The sequence below is a fragment of the Vulpes vulpes genome, chromosome 13 (assembly GCF_048418805.1).
Source record: "Vulpes vulpes isolate BD-2025 chromosome 13, VulVul3, whole genome shotgun sequence".
In the NCBI taxonomy this organism is placed as follows: domain Eukaryota; kingdom Metazoa; phylum Chordata; class Mammalia; order Carnivora; family Canidae; genus Vulpes; species Vulpes vulpes.
Window position 1 is genome coordinate 31,190,814 of NC_132792.1, and position 16,922 is coordinate 31,207,735.

The window sequence follows — 16,922 nt, forward strand, 5'->3', positions numbered from 1 at the left end:
GTTGTATTCTGTTGCTTCAGGATGGAATATTCTGAATATCTCTATTAAGTCTATCTGGTCCAGTGTGTCATTCAAAGCCATTGTTTCCCTGTTGATTTTCTGCTTAATCTGTCCATTCATGTAAGTGGGGTGTTAAAGTCTTATTATTATTGTTTTATTATCAATGAGTTCTTTTGTTTTTGTTATTAATTGTTTTATATATTTGGGTCCTCCTATGTTGGGTGCATAAATATATACAATTGTTAGATCTTCTTGATGGATTGTGGTGTTCATCTTCGGTACAGTCTTTGGTTTAAAGTCTAGTTTGTCCAGTATAATAAGCGTACGCTATTTCAGCTTTCTTTTGATGTCCATTTGCATGATGTTTCTCTAACCCTTCACATTCAATCTTCAGGTGTCTTTGGGTCTAAAATGAGTCTTTTGTAGGCAGCATATAGATGGTTCCTGTTTGTTTGGGTTAGCCATTCTAACACCCTATGTCTTTTGATTGGAGCACTTAGTCCATTTATATTCAAAGTAATTATTGATAGATATGTATTTAGTGCCATTTTATTACTTGTTTTTTTGTTGTTTCTGGAGATTTTCTCTATTCCTTTCTTGCTTTAGTCACTTTTGGTTTTTCCATTCCACTCAAAGATTCCCCTATACTATTTCTAGCGGGGCTGGTTTAGTGGTGACGAACTCCTTTAGTATTTGTTTGTCTGTGAAACTCTTTATCTCTCCTTTTATTCTGAATGACAGCTTTGCTAAATAGAGTATTATTGGCTGCAATTTTTCCCATTCAGCACATTGAATACATCATGCCATTCCCTTTTGGTTTGTCAAGTTTCTGTTGAGAGATCTGCAGCTAGCCATATGGGTTCTCCCTAATAAGTTAGGCACTACTTTTGTCTTGCTACTTTTAAGATTTTTTTCTCTATCACTATATTTTGCTAATTTAACTACAATATGTCTTGGTGTTGGTCTGCTTTTCTTAATTTGATTGGAGTTCTCTGTGCCTCCTAGATGTAGGCTTCTGTTTCCTTCCCCAGATTAGAGAAGTTTTCAGCTATTATTTCCTCAAATAAATTTTCTGCCCCTTTTCTCTCTTCTTCTTCTTCTTCTAGGACTTCTATGATACAACTGTTATTACATTTGATGGAGTCACTGAATTCCCAAAGTCTATTCTCGTGATCCATAACTCTTTCTCCCTTTTGTTCAGCTTCATTATTTTCCATTATTTTATCTTCTATATCTCTTATTTGTTTCTCTGCCTCTTCCATCCTTGTGTTCATTGCATCCAATCTGTTTTAAACTTCAGTTGTTGCATTTTTCATTTCTGACTGATTTTTTAAACTATTTTATCTCTGTGGTAAGGGCCTCCCTGAAGTCTTCCATTCTTTTCTCAAGCCCAGTGAGTATCCTTATGATTGTTGCTTTAAATTCTCCATCAGGCATGTTACTTATAACTCTCTCTTAGATTTCTGGCTGTGACCTTATCGTGTTCTTTCATGTGGGATGAATTCTTTAGTCTTGGCATCTTGTCTAAGTCTCTGTCTTCTCTGTGTTAGAAAAGCCTGCTATGTGTGCTGCTCCTGAGAATAATGGCTTTATGAAGAAGAGATCATATAGTGTCCAGGGCCTGGCACTTCAGGAAGTATCTCTGGTGTGTGCTGCATGTACTCTGCTGCTCTGTTTTGGCTGCTCTGTCCTTCAGGCCAGTCATCTGCAGAGACTCTCCTTGCCTGTACCAGGCAGTGTTTGGACCTTGATCAGAGTGTGGTGGGTTTTAACTAGGTGTATTCTGGTCTGCTTGTTAAATGAGACCTGATGCTACTTCCACTAGAACTGAAGTCCTCAAGAATTCTCTGGTTGGGAGATATGGTGGGGGGGGGGGGGGAGGGGGGGGAGGGTCCCTGCTTGTCTTCTGAGGAAAGGGCCTGCTGTGCTGGGACTGAGTCACACTTGACTGAGAAGGGCCTTACTGGCAGAGCGCAGAGGTGCAGAACTTGGATGTAAGCGGGTTAGGCAGCCAGTGTCCGATGCTGTGCTGGTTACTGCAGATGACTCCCTGTTTATGCTGAGGGATGGGATGAAAAATGGTGCCAGGAAGCTCCTTTGTCCCTGGAGAGGAGTCTCCATGAAAGCTGCCTGTCAGGGAAGCACTCCCCGAAAAGCAAATAATTCCCCCCTGTGCATTCCAGGTGTTTTTCAGACCACTATTTCCACACCGTCTGCCCCCAGGATTGTGTCTGCCTTCTTGCCAGGAGTAGCGGGTGCCCTCCAGGCTCTACCCCAGCCAAGCCCACTGACTTTTACAACTCCGGGCTTTGTGGACCAGGTGGGGGCAGGAGTCTGCAACTGGTCTTCTGGGGGAAGGTCTCTCTGCCCTGGCACTGAGACAGCCCTGACGGAGAAGGGCAGTGGGCAGTCCTGCCAAAGCTCAGGGGTGTGCACCTGGGAGCAGGCAGGCTAGGCAGTGGGTATCTGGAATGAGCTGCTTTCCAAGCTTTCCACTCTGTGCCTGTGCTGAGGGGTGGGGGAGGGAAGTGGTGCCCACAGCTCTTTTGTCTCTGGAGAGAGTCTCCCTGCTACCTCTCAGGGAAACACTCCCAGAAGAGCTAATAATCTCCCCACTGTTCCTCAGATCCTGCAGTCTGCCCCTTGGGTTGCCTGCCTGCCTGCCTTCTCTCCCAGAGCAGCGCAGCACCCTCAGGGCTCTATCCCAGTCCAACCCACAACCTTTAAAACTCTAATCTTTAAGCCTGCTGATTGCAAAAAGCACACGGAAATCAGCCCCTCTTGTTTTCCCAGCCAATCGCTTTGGGGAAATGTTCTCCTTGTGTGGTCCCCTGCGTGTTCCTCTCTCACTTTTCTCTGTCACGACAGCTCCCCCTCCTTTGCAGCACCCATGATCTATTTCTTCCCCAAACATGTCTCTGTACTCCTACCTTCCTTGATGTGGTTTCCTTCCTCCCTGTAGTTATGGAGTTTGTTCTTTCAGTCTTCAGGTTGACTTCTGGGGCATTTAGAGTGATTTTACAGTTATCCAGATGTGTTTGAGGAATCACACAAACCTCATACCCTCCTACTCTGCTGCTATCTCAGCACTTCTCCCCTTCCTTTTTAATGTTAAATAATATCCCATTGCATGTATATTCCACATTTTCTGTATCTATTCACCTATCTATGGACTTTTAAGTTATTTTCTTATCTTGGCTATTGGAAATAATGGTGCATGGAACATGGGAATAAAGACACCTCTTTGAGATCCTCATTTCAATTATTTCCTATACATATGGAAAACCAGAATTGCTGGGTCATATAGTAGTTCTTTCTTATTTTTTGAGATATCTTCATGCTGTTTTCCATGGTGGCTACACCATCTTACATTCCCACCAACAGTGTATAAGACTTCCAATTTTTTCTACATCCTAACCAATACTAATTATTCTTTTGGTTTTGGTTTTGTCTTGTTTTATCTCCTCTGCCTTGTTTTGTTTATAATAACCATCCTAACGCACATGACAACAATTTTTATTGTGGTTTTGACTTCCATTTCCCTGATGATTAGTTACATTGAGCACTGTTTCGCGTACCATTTGAATACTTTCTTTAAAGAAATGTTTATTCAAGTCCTTGTCCATTTTCCAATCAGATTAAATATGATTATTTCAACCTTACCAAACTAGAACTTGTGGAATCATAAAAGTATAGTAGATATAGCATATCTATGTATGTTATATGTTTGATCAAAGTTTTTCACAGATTCTCTTGTTAATCTCTGAGGAAAGTATTAAGTATTCAGTTAATAGAGTGATAATGATTATTTAACTTACCAAAAGAATGCTAATAAATCTAAACAAACCAATATTGTTTTATGTATTATATGGATGAAAATATGGATGACTTGTTTACTAAATTTGCAGTGGACATGAAATTCAAAAGAACACGAAAGATAAAAAAAAAAGAACATGAAAGATATTAGTGCCATAATCAACCTCTAAAGAGAATCACCTAAATTAAAGATGGAAACTTAAAAAATAAAATCAAATTGAAACATACATAACAAGGTCTTTACTTAATTTAGAAATGGTTCCTTCAAAGAAGCAGAACCACTATGAGTGATAGAATAATGGATTTATAGTAGAGTTTAGACCTTGCACAATCATGAGGACTAGTGAAGAAGTCTGTTCCTGAACTTAGTGTAGGTTAGCAGAGCAGACAAATCAGAAAGGAAAGCTATAAGTGAAAAGGGACAGAGTCGGGACAAACAGGACCCTATGAGGACAAACTGGAACTTGAATCCATTTCTTACCACTTGCAATTCAACAATGCAGGTGATCTGCCAAAAGAAGCTGGTGCCTGGAGCCATGTAGCTGTGCACTCACCTAGCCCAGAACTTTATGAAACTAAAGGAGATTGATCACTGGGGGTTGGAAGAGTAGTGGGTTCCATAGGGTCACAAGCCCGCAAAGTGAGTCCACAGATCAGCTCCAATGTGCATGAGCTGTGGTGGCACCTAGAGCCCTCATGAACTTCAGAGCATAAAGGCCCTAGCTACACTCTGCCTTCCACACATCATGCAATTCCCACAACCAGGAATACAGTTAAGAGAGTTCTAGAAATTGTAGTTCCAGCTTAGCTCATTTGCCCTTGCATATGTCCCTTTGTCATTATACCACACAATCTAACTTTACTTTATCAGTCCTTCTTTATTTAGAAGTTAAATAAACCTCTTTAACCTTACTTAACTTCTAAATACATAGCAAATCATCCTTCCACATAATGTGATGCAGCTCTCTTCCATACAACTGAACACATGCAAACTCTCTCAACAAAAAAATAATACAAAGATGTCCTTTTATCCATTTCTGCGTGATATCCTTTCCTCTTGCAGCTGAATATCCCACTTGAATATCCTGTAACTTAAATACTGAGAATAAAGTTAACTATTACTAAGGTTAACTGCACTATTAATAAATTTATGTTAAATGGTAGGGGGATTAAAGAAGAGAAAAAAAGAATTGATTAATATATAACCTGATATATTCATTTAATACAAGGAAATAATACTCCAAAACCTGTCTATACATACTTCCCAATTATACTTAAATATTAGAAATGGAGCCTGTTTACATTGTAAGTTATAATATTTATTTGAATTATAAATATTTGCTTATGAATCTATTTCCCCATGAGATTGTGAGCTTCTTCATGACAGAAACTATATATGGTCCATTGTTGTATCCATAGCAACTAGCACAATGTCTGACATGTGCTCAATATACATCTGATGAACCCTGCATTTCTACAATTTTACTGTTAGTTAAGTGTAACATTTTTACAGTAGTTGTCAATGAATAAAACTGCCGACATAGGGCTTTGGGGTCTTCGACTATCAGAATAAGACAAAAAAGAGGAGCATAAAGGCCACAGTACAGAAATTTGAGGATAGAAGCATCAAGTTGCCCATGTGCTATGAATTGAAGAACCCTATGGATCCAACGAGCAAGAAATCATCTTTTTTCAAGAGACAATGATGTACAGGTGGAGAAAAACCAAAATACAGTAATCAAATACTCAAGTTCTTGTCTCAGTTCTCAGTTTAATCCATTGAGTGACCTTGGAAAATTTATTTAACCTCTTTGGGCTTTATTTCCATCTATGTAATGGGAAATTGAGCCAAAGAATCCCCTGTATCTTTTCCAACTATAATCTATTATATATATTACAGCCAATACTTACTTTTCTATTCTGAAATTTTCTGCTATTAGAACCTTCCTTTAAATTAGGCCATAATACCAGGGCCTCGGTCACCAGGGTTAGAATGAATGCTTTGGTTGGATTATCAGATTCTGTGTTTATAAATAAGAAGATATAGTAGGCTTCAAATAATAGACTAAAGTAGAGTGACTGAATTGAATCTATAAAGATCCCAATGTATTCTATCTATCCCAAGATTGGACAGACAAAATTTCCTAGCACATATAACTATGGAGGTTGTAGGGGCCATGGATGTGATAAGCAGATGCTAGGTGACCAGGAAGTGTTTTGAAGCTATACAGAGGAAAGCAGATCCTTGTGATGTGCTGAAGCATGAATTTTGGCTCTAGATTTCCTAGAAGTATACAAAAATAAGTGGATAGACTGAAGATAACAGGATACTATCCAGGAAGTGATTGCCAAAAGATAGTGTTAAAAAGAGCAAGCAACAAGGAATCCCTATTATATGTCAGGTTTTGTTCTGACCTTTACAGGGATCACATCCCCTAATCCTCCCAACAATTCAGCTAAGTTGGAATTGTAATTCCTTTTATAGTTGAGGAAATAAAAGTTAAGGAACTTGCTCAGTACAAGGACCACCACTCTTCCAATCACTGACCAAAAAAAGCAAATAATTTTTCAGTCAATTTAAGATCCACCAGAAAGAAGATAAAAATAACGAGTCTTGGTAAAGTACCCCTGGATTGTTCTTTCTCCCAGGGACCTAGCCTATTCCTAGTGAGACCCTCCCAAGGATAAGATTTTCTTCTATTGGTCATTAGACTGTCTCCTAAAGTAGTTGCAACCTTTAAGGCTTAGATACAAGCATAACCAATACAATTCAACAACACAGAAGTTTGGTTTGGGCTTTCATTTAAAATGAAGATGTATTGTCACTTAACATAATTTTCAAGGATAAATAGATAATTTGGAGAGAATATAGGTGATAGCTAACTCTTCTCTATCTAAACTCAAATTCTGAAGGTTTTCAATGCTCCAACCTACCCCTCGATACCAGTCATTTTTGATACGATTAGATGTCCTGCCCTTGCTTGCCTGCCTATTACCATGATGAAGTACAGGTGTGTGTGTGTGTGTGTGTGTGTGTGTATAATGTGTGTACAATCGAAGCATGATTGTGGGATCACATTCATTTAGAAATTAAAGTTTACTTAAAATTCTATTCATACATTATGAATCTTGTGCTCTGATTAAACATCCATTCATTTAGAGAGGAAAGAATCTACTCTAACTGCATCTCTGGAACCAGATAGCATTTCATCAGACTAACATTAAGCATGTTTGAAAACATAAGGTAAGTCCACACGAAAATAATATTTTTGTATCACATCCATCATAAAACAGAATAATACCTAGATAGGCAATAAAAATATACAATGGAAGAACAGAACAAAGTATGTTCTCAGCAGACAAAGTAGAATATGAAGTTGTTAAGACAAGAAGAAAACCTAAACAGATGACAAAAAATGGCACCGGAGCAATAGTAAAGAAACAAAAGAAAAGCCTTCAAAACTATTAAACAGATAAGGATACCATGCATGAAACAGAAAAGAAATAGTATGAAACTAAAAGTCAGTCCAACAAACATGCAAATGAAGTCCCACACATCCAAAAAGGGAGCTTGAGCTCCTTCCAATTCTCCAATTCTGTAGTTTATAACTGTGTAGTTCCAAAACACTTGCTTAATGAATTATCTTCAAACCCCAACTTACACATTTTCAAGGGAGAAGGCACACAAGTGCAGCTGATTCCCAGGCTCCAGTTTAGAAGGACAAAACTTCCCTTCTGGGTTCCACCTGAATCAAGAATCTAACACACATCACACATGGATCCCACATTTAATTCTTGATATTTTTTGACAAGTTGACAGGTGTGGTACATATAGAAATGTACAAAAATATAAATAGATAAACTTCAAAGACTGTTGAGGGTCTGGCCTGTCAGATGGCAAAAGGGATGGAAAACACTCCAGACGTCTGCACTCTGAAACTTTCTAATGAGAATAGCAACAGAAATATGACACACTTCAAACCACCAATGTTATAAACCTCTGCCTCACAAGAGCTGTTCACAAATATGTCCTTTAACAGGAAAAGCTCGCCATGAATCTTTCTTGCAGGCAGTGCACATTTTAATGAATGCTAACATGTTTGCAAACATAATGAAAATAGTATTTCCCACAGAGCAGTGTGAGATTATTTGAATAAAATATCTGCCTTTGGACATGAGTCTCTGCCGATGATCGCAGTAGGATCTGTGCTTTATTTGTGGATTAGAAGCCAGAGTGCAGGATGGACATGTGCTTTATGAGTACTGGCTGTGGCAACCTCTCACCCGCTGACATCTGCCCAGATTGCTACTGGTTTTAAATCTCTGCATCTGAATTTTAGAAGCTAAAACTTTGGCACTGTGAGAGAGTCATGTCTCTAAATGGGAAAGTCTCACGAGGGGATGAAATTCAATACCAGAATTTCAAATATTTTATCATTGTAGAACAGAAACTGACACAAGAAAGGGAATACAATGAAAATGGCTGAAACACAGGACCCCAACAAACTGAAAAATGGTGGCATTTCAATTATAATGGAACTACTACACCCTTGGGAAGGATTAACACATGTCTCATAGGCAGTTGCTCTGATTGGAAGATACCTTCTCAGAGAGCAGGTTCTAGATTCTATGGCTCTCTGATGGTGTATAAGACTGTGTTTCCCAAGTGAATATCGAAATGTGGGGTATTTGTTCCTGCTAAAAACTGCTTCAGACAGCAGTCCATATTTCTTTCCAAATTTCTTCCACTTTAAATATACTTTAATTACTTCTGTATGCATTTGGTGTACATCTGGCTTGTGTCACAGGCCTTTCTTCAATAACTGCCCATTTTCCTCTGAACAAGGCCCTAAGACAACCCTAAAAGTAAAAGTTACAAGAGTAAGAATAGGGACTTAGAGAGCTAATTGGGCATCAGGAGCAAAAGATAACTTGAACTTTTAAAAAATTATTAGGATACACACACACAAAAACGTTCTGTTGCATACAGTAAAGCAATGGCCACAGATCAATTCTGAAAACTCAGTGGTTTAGCACAACAGAATTTTATCTGTTGATCTTATGAAGTCCAAGTGGCTAGAGTGGTGGTGCCTGTGGGTGCTGGGCTCCATGGCATCTTCAGGGTCCCATGCTGACTCAGTCATCTTCCATACACAGTTTTCAAAGTCATTCTGGGTGTGAGATCCAGCCAGCAAACTGGGGAAGAGAGAGGATGGAGGATCATGTGAGAGATGCTTTGCCATAGGACTACAAATTGCATACCTTTCTTTTGCCCACATCCCACTGGCCAGTACTCAGTCACATACCCACACCTGAAGTGCAAAGGAGGCTGGGAAATGTAGTCCAGTGATGCACTAATAAGGTTTGATGAGCCTACCTGTGTGGTCCTCACTATACCCAGTTAATTTGGAACAAATTCTTCCTGTGTTTCAGGGAACTTGATTTATACTACATGCAAATTAGCAACAAGTAACAGTAATAAATCTGATGACAGATATTAGATTTTTCAATATTTTCAACTAATTTTTTGATTTCCAAAAATAGAATAAGTTGGAGAACAGTGATGAGGTATGAAGCCCTATACTCATTTAGAGCCAAGATTATGTTCATTTTTATATCCACTATATCCTGACAACACCTCATTAGTGAATGTATGTGCTCAAGAAATATTTCTTGTATAAATTCAAGAAACCTCTACCTTAGACTCAAATTCAGAAGTGTCTAGTCCCATCACTTAGGGGCCAAGAAGACTTTTTGTGATAGACCAAGACCTACTTCTTTGGCTTGAGGAAAGCATAAAACCAGCTTCTGTATCTTCCACATGTCACAGGCCCATAGAATTCCTGGAACCCAGAGACAAACCCAAAGCCCATGAGATTCTGGTAGGTCCAACAGTCTCCAACCCATCATCTTAAGCAATTTTAGGCAGCTGGAGCATGGACTCTGAGGCCAGTCATCAGAGTTTGAGTCTGACTTTACCAATTACCATAATGTAACCTGAGCAACATGGTTAACTTCTCTGTGGCTCCATTTCACTCTCTGCACATTATTGCTGGAAATATTAAAATAATTAATAGTTGTAAAAACATTTACAACAGAGACTAATAGTAAGCACCTAGTTAATATTAGCTGTAAATGATGGCATGCATATATTTGCAGCAGCTAAAGTTAAATTATGGTCAGGATTGCCCCATCTGTAGTTTCTAATGCTCATGAATATCTTTGTAGATCTGCCATGTTGTCAGAATTACGTTTGTCTTTAAGGTGAATAGTCCCCTTAATCCATTTGATATCCAAGGTTGTAGGAATAAAAACTGAACTTTAGAGTGTATTTACTATTTTTCATACAACTTACATGTACTTCCTTACTGGCAGTCACAGAAGTTTAAATATTTGCTCCAAGTATCACAGTAAATATGAGAGCTTTGTCTTGAAGACAAAGAATCTTATACACCCTTTTTGAACTCGGCCACAGTAACTTCTTGCAAGATACATCCACGAAAGCAAAAGAAACAAAAGCAAAAATGAACTATTGGGACTTCATCAAGATAAGAAGCTTTTGCACAGCAAAGGATACAGTCAACAAAACTAAAAGACAACCTACAGAATGGGAGAAGATATTTGCAAATGACCTATCAGATAAAGGGCTAGTATCCAAGATCTATAAAGAACTTATTAAACTCAACACCAAAGAAACAAACAATCCAATCATGAAATGGGCAAAAGACATGAACAGAAATCTCACAGAGGAAGACACAGACATGGCCAACATGCACATGAGAAAATGCTCTGCATCACTTGCCATCAGGGAAATACAAATCAAAACCACAATGAGATACCACCTCACACCAGTGAGAATGGGAAAAATTAACAAGGCAGGAAACAACAAATGTTGGAGAGGATGTAGAGAAAGGGGAACCCTCTTACACTGTTGGCGGGAATGTGAACTGGTGCCGCCACTCTGGAAAACTGTGTGGAGGTTCCTCAAAGAGTTAAAAATAGACCTGCCCTACGACCCAGCAATTGCACTGCTGGGGATTTACCCCAAAGATACAGAAACAATGAAACGCCGGGACACCTGCACCCCGATGTTTCTAGCAGCAATGTCCACAATAGCCAAACTGTGGAAGGAGCCTCGGTGTCCATCGAAAGATGAATGGATAAAGAAGATGTGGTTTATGTATACAATGGAATATTACTCAGCCATTAGAAACGACAAATACCCACCATTTGCTTCAATGTGGATGGAACTGGAGGGTATTATGCTGAGTGAAGTAAGTCAATCGGAGAAGGACAAACATTATATGGTCTCATTCACTTGGTGAATATAAATAATAGTGAAAGGGAATAGAAGGGAAGGGAGAAGAAATGGGTAGGAAATATCAGAAAGGGAGACAGAACATGAAGACCCCTAACTCTGGGAAACGAACTAGGGGTGGTGGAAGGGGAGGAGGGCAGGGGGTGGGGGTGAACGGGTGCCCCTGAGGGGGGCACTTGACGGGATGAGCACCAGGTGTTATTCTGTATGTTGGCAAATTGAACACCAATAAAAAATAAATTTATGGGATCCCTGGGTGGCGCAGTGGTTTGGCGCTTGCCTTTGGCCCAGGGCGCGATCCTGGAGACCCGGGATCGAATCCCACATCGGGCTCCCGGTGCATGGAGCCTGCTTCTCCCTCTGCCTATGTCTCTGCCTCTCTCTCTCTCTCTCTCTGTGACTATCATAAATAAATAAAAATTAAAAAAAAAAATAAAATAAATTTATTATTATTTTTAAAAAAAGAATCTTATACTAGAATCTGTTCATTTTTCAAGGGTTTTGCATCATGGTTTTCTAGAGGCTCTTGGAACAGAGAGACATATCACATTATCTTGGCATCCTCCACAGCACCACCCAATGCATACAACAGAATCTCCCCAAGTGTCCATAGAATAGATGGCTACATGGGTGAGTGGATGGATGGGTAGTAACTTGATACATGAACCATGGCACAACATTTGCCCTCCCAAGTTCAGATACCAGAAAATTTCATCACAATAAATTAAATTTAAAAACGTTGGAGTGCCTTCTACCGTGATTGATTCAAGAGCACAAATGGGGTGAGTAGCATTAACAAGGAGGAGGCCATTCTAAAATAATTTGGAATATTTTCACTTTCTTGGACTCCCTGATGGTGAAACAGGCACTTGATTGCTTAGAACACCTATCTGTTGAATATTCACACTGATGGAGGGGGTAGCGATGCAGAAAATACATAACATCAGATAATCCAAAGTCATTTATATTTGGCTCAGGAATGCTTTGCATAATAATTTTGCAGCTGATTGATCCTCCAGGGTTTGTTTGTGCTGATATTAAGGCAGTTTTCGTTCTGAGAAAATACTAACAGGAAATAGTGGGGTGTATGGCTAAACCTAAATGTAAGAAAATCATTCATTCATCTGTTCACTCATCAGATCCTGAATAAGAGCTTACTTACACCAGGCACTGTGATAGGTACTAAGGATAAAAAAGAAATGAGTTATTTATAATCTTTGTCCTGGAGATACTCATAAATAAATATAGTAAATAGTCAGCCATATGTCCTTTCAGTCCTGTGAATTTATATGCCACTGTGCCCCAGATTCAATATATTTATCATATCTGAAATAATAGCTTAGATAAAGGTATTTAAAAACTCAGGCAATAGCATTTATGCTCATGAAGAATTCATAATAATAGCAGACACATATAATACTACTAGATTCTATGACTATTCTTTAATATGCTAATTTAGCCCTGACGAACATACTTATGAGAATATTATTATCACCCCCATTTTACAGATGAAAAAACTGAGGCTCAGAAAATAAGTTGCCTTAAAAAAAAAAGTTGCCCAAAGCAACAAAGTTTGTAGGTGGCAGGTCTAAGATTTGAATCTAGGCAGCCTGCCTCCAGAAACTGCATTCTTATCATCATAATCTGCTGTTCTCTTCAATCAAAATGCCAAATTGAGTGAGACTTAAAGAATATGAATGATTCTTGTAGAAAAAAATTAAATTGGATCCTGATTTTCAAAGCCACAAAAACTAAATTTCATTTATTAGAAAACTTCAAACATAGGTATGTCAAAAGATATTATTAAAACTTACCAAGAAAAGTAATAACCAAAAGAAAACATTTGCAAAATATGTTATAGAGAAATAATTAATACAACCTAATAGGAAAGGGAGAAAATGATATGAAGAATTCACAGAAGAAATTCAAATGGTCACTAAAATGTTAAAATGATGTTCAAACTAACTAGTTATCAAGGAATGACAGAGGAAAATATATATACAACCAATTAGCAAAAACCTACAAGTTCAACCACACTCTGCACTGATTTGGATGTAGAAAAACAGGAACTCCCATCCATTGATGCTGGAAGCAGAAATGGGTTAAGCTGCTTTGGAGAGCAATTTGGCAGGATTTAGTAAAAGGGTACACTCTGCAACTCCTCATTTCTGTTAACCTTGAGAAGGAATCTCACCAGACAAAAACTCTTGTAAGGACATATATGCAAAGATATTCATTGAAGCATTATTTGTAATTATGGAAAATTGGAAAGAACTTAAATACTCATTTCTAGGGAAAGGAATAAATGAAAAGAGACTGTCCCAACCTAGAATACTAAAACAGTAACAAAAGCATGAATTAATGTTGTATCAGCTTATTTCAACATCTGTATATAATGCAAAAAGTGAAAAAGTTTGACATACACACACATTTAAAAAAACAGTATACATGGATACAAATATATGTGTAGAGAAATATGAAGCAAGAGCTGGAAGGATGCCTTCCAGATTCATGAGAGTGATCGAAATCGGGTACAGGCCCACGTGAATGGAATTGAAGGATCAAAGGAAACTTCAACTTTGTCTTAGTATTTCCATAAAATAGCTCACACAAAAATGACCAAAAAATAATTTTTAAAAATCAGTCTGGAGTGGCAGGAATCTGGTGTTTTTAATACTAACCTATCTGCTCATTTTTCTAAGACAAAGAACAAAGACAAGGACATCCTCTTGGGGAGTGATATTTTTATTGAAATTTGCATGTGAACTAATCTTTATCTACTAGATGCCACATAATACTTTCTACCTTTGATTATAATTATTTGTACACATGCCTTATTTCTTGTACTTGGCCGAGCTCTTTAAAGGTAGAATTCAGGGGATCCCTGGGTGGCTCAGCGGTTTAGTGCCTGCCTTGATTTGACCCAGGGTGTGATCCTGGAGTTCCAGGATCAAGTCCCACATCGGTCTACCTGCATGGAGCTTGCTTCTCCCTCTGCCTGTGTCTCTGCCTCTCTCTCTCTCTCTCTCTCTCTCTCTCTGTGCCTCTCATGAATAAATAAAATCTTTTTTAAAAAAAAAGCTAGAATTCAGATCAGTGTCAGCTTTGAAGTTCCTCTAATTCACATGCACATACATGTACACACGTATGTAAACGTGTGTGTACATATGTACACATATGTATACTCATTCCTGCACTTGTGCATATGCTTCTAAATTTACATAAAACCAAACAGGATCTTGCATGTAGAGTACTTTCTGTAAACATTTATGGAATCAATAAAGAGTTTGGATAAACTATTCTTTCTTTGAATAACTAGACCTAGTTATTTCTTCTGCTATAGCAAAACCAAACTGATATGAATGGGCCAACAGATGACTGACCAGTCCTGTCTCACTCAGTCAAATCATCCATTTTAGAGGTTATAAAATGTTTTTAACAGTTACTATTTTTGCAAATGGCATCTTACTTTGAAGCATAAACAAATAAAACATAATAGAGCTTTTCTGGTTAAGCAGGAAAACTGGTTCTATACCACTCCCAAATACACACAACTTCCCTATTCCACAGTTCTGAAGAAAGCACCAGAGAACCCTTACAGTGTGGCAGAGTGTAGAACTCTGCTGTACTTAAAGTGAAAATAGCATCGTGTTCCAACACACCATTAGCAAACGGCTCGTGCAAGAAGTGTTGATATTTTCCTGTGTCTTTTACTGTTCTGTGCATTAGCTTGGCCTTCCTTTCAGCCCCACCCTATCTCTCCTTTGAAACCATTGTCTCCTTGACATGAAAAATGTACTTCAGAAAGCCTAATGGCTAATTACATCAAAGGGAAGAAAGTCCAAACCTCAAACAAGGAATGATTAACTGCGTAAGCTTTAACGGAAGTTATCACACCCTCAAAACTACTCCTCTTCTTTAATAAAAATGTTTCCAGTAATTTATTTTCTGACAAAGTTTGTGTTCTCTGCCCAGGAGTGACTCCTGTTTTGTTCACTCCAGGGTTGTACCCTATCTAGGGCTGGCCCTGACCATGGGCAAAGCAGGCAGTCCCCTACATAATATGATTTATGCAAATACAGCACATTGAGGGAATACATACCAGGCCTCATGGAAGAGGAAATCCCGCTTGCTTCTGTAGTGTTTCCCAAGGTGGGTTGCATGACATCTGAGCGGGTTTGCACAAAATTCGAAGAACAATGATAAGGTCGGTTTTTTCATGATCAAATAACCATGAGAAATTCTGAGTTAAACAAATGTAACAGGTTTAATTATCAACACAGATTTTAATACTCTAAAGTAGGCACTGGGAAAGATTATGTATGCATGTATTTTCCTTCTAAAAGTTCTTTGAAAATAAAGACTACCTCTGAGAGTCAACAGTATATCCCCAACACTTAGCACATCGCCTGTAATATAACAGACATTCAGTAATGTTCTTGAATAAATTAGTAAATCAATAATCACCGTTGTTGTGAATAATGATATTTTAAACACTACAGTGACCTGAGTACCTGTGTCATAGGGTGCATCTTAACTGTGCCTCCAAAGAATTCCACGGAGATGCCAGACAAGAATAAAAATCTACATGTCATACATGAGGAGCCTAGGGGTCAAAAAAGAATGAAAGAAAAGAAAAAGGAAAGAAACTAAATTTTTTGAGGATCTGCTATGCCACTACACTACACCCAGGATCTACATGCCAACTCCTTGATATATATAATTTTATTTTATCCTCACAACAGTCCTGTAAAGTGCCTATTACAGATGAGGAAACTTAAAGTTCCAAGGTCATCTAACTTCTGATCCTGGATCTAAGTTTAATTGGAATATTCTCACTTAAAACACACAAACAGGGCAGCCCAGGTGGCTCAGCGGTTTAGTGCCGCCTTCAGCCCAGGGATCCAGTCCCAAGTCGGGCTCCCTGTGTGGAGCCTGCTTCTCCCTCTGCCTGTGTCTCTGCCTCTCTCTCTCTCTCTCTCTCTCTCTCTCTGTCTCTCATTAATAAATAAATAATCTTTAAAAACACACACACACAAACAGAGAGACACAAAGACACACACATAAAGAATATTGGGGGCAAAAAAGCAAACAACCTTTGAATAAACATGAGACAGCCATGTCTAAAATACCATACATATGTCTGGCATTTTGCCATTTTCTTTCTTTATCTTAGTTTATTTATGTATTCTTTTTATTTTTCAGATTTTGCTAGAGATGATTCAAAGATCCATGGTATAGGAACAACCTCAGAGAAATAGGACGTATGAACTTGAAAAGATGGTGGCTGAGAATTGACATGACTGATATATCAACAATATAAATTTCTTCATTCATCCTGAAATATGAAAAATAAAGGCAGGTAAATCCAGGTATAATACAAAGATGTTAAAATGATGCTCAAGGTCATCATGTCATGGAAAAGGAAAAGAGTGAATATTCATAGGCTACTTCCTATTTGCTAGATTGTGCTAAGCATTTTGTGTGGATTGTTTAAATTTAACCTTCAAACAACCTTGTGAGGTACCTAGTTTTTATATGCTCTTTATACAGATGAGGAAACCAAAGCAGATGGCAGTTAAGTAACTTGGCCATAGTGACACATTTAGTAAGTGGTGGGGCCAGAAAAACAATCATGATAATCTCTTTCCACTTAATTTAATTAGCATTCAATTTCAATGGGCTTTGGCATATATCATCATCACCTGTGAGGTAGATAAGTATTATTATCCCCATTTTACAGAGAAAGAACCTGAGGCTGCATCTAATCCAAGATTACACAACTAAT